The following is a 423-nucleotide window of genomic DNA, read 5'->3' as shown; positions in this document are numbered from 1 at the left end:
CCTTCGGCGGGCCGAGGGGCGGGGCTGGGGGGTGGGGCCTCCACGCTCATCCTAAAGACAGGGAGGGGGGTGGGACTTCTTGGCGGGTAGCGTCCAGGGGCGCCTACGGGGTCATCTCGGGCAGCCCGCTTGGGCCAGCCACATGGGAGGGAGGAATCAACACGGCCGACCCAGTCCGGCTTCAGATGAGGCACAGGGAAAGCAGGCAGGGAGGGGGGTCCTTGTAGAGTCGCGTACACTCACACGTGCACACACGTGGCCACACGCATGTGCGGGCGCTGCAGCCCGCCGCCCCCCCATCTCCCCGACTGCATGGAGACAGTAGAATTAGTGAACCCCTGAGTTAACCCGTAAGGCCTTCCGTGTAACCTGCATCTAGAGTTTAAGAAGCTTCTGCTGTTTTGCCAGAACTGGCGGTGATTG

The sequence above is a fragment of the Tupaia chinensis genome, unplaced genomic scaffold (assembly GCF_000334495.1).
Source record: "Tupaia chinensis unplaced genomic scaffold, TupChi_1.0 Scaffold138060_1, whole genome shotgun sequence".
Taxonomy (NCBI): Eukaryota; Metazoa; Chordata; class Mammalia; order Scandentia; family Tupaiidae; genus Tupaia; species Tupaia belangeri.
This window is presented reverse-complemented; position numbering follows the sequence as displayed.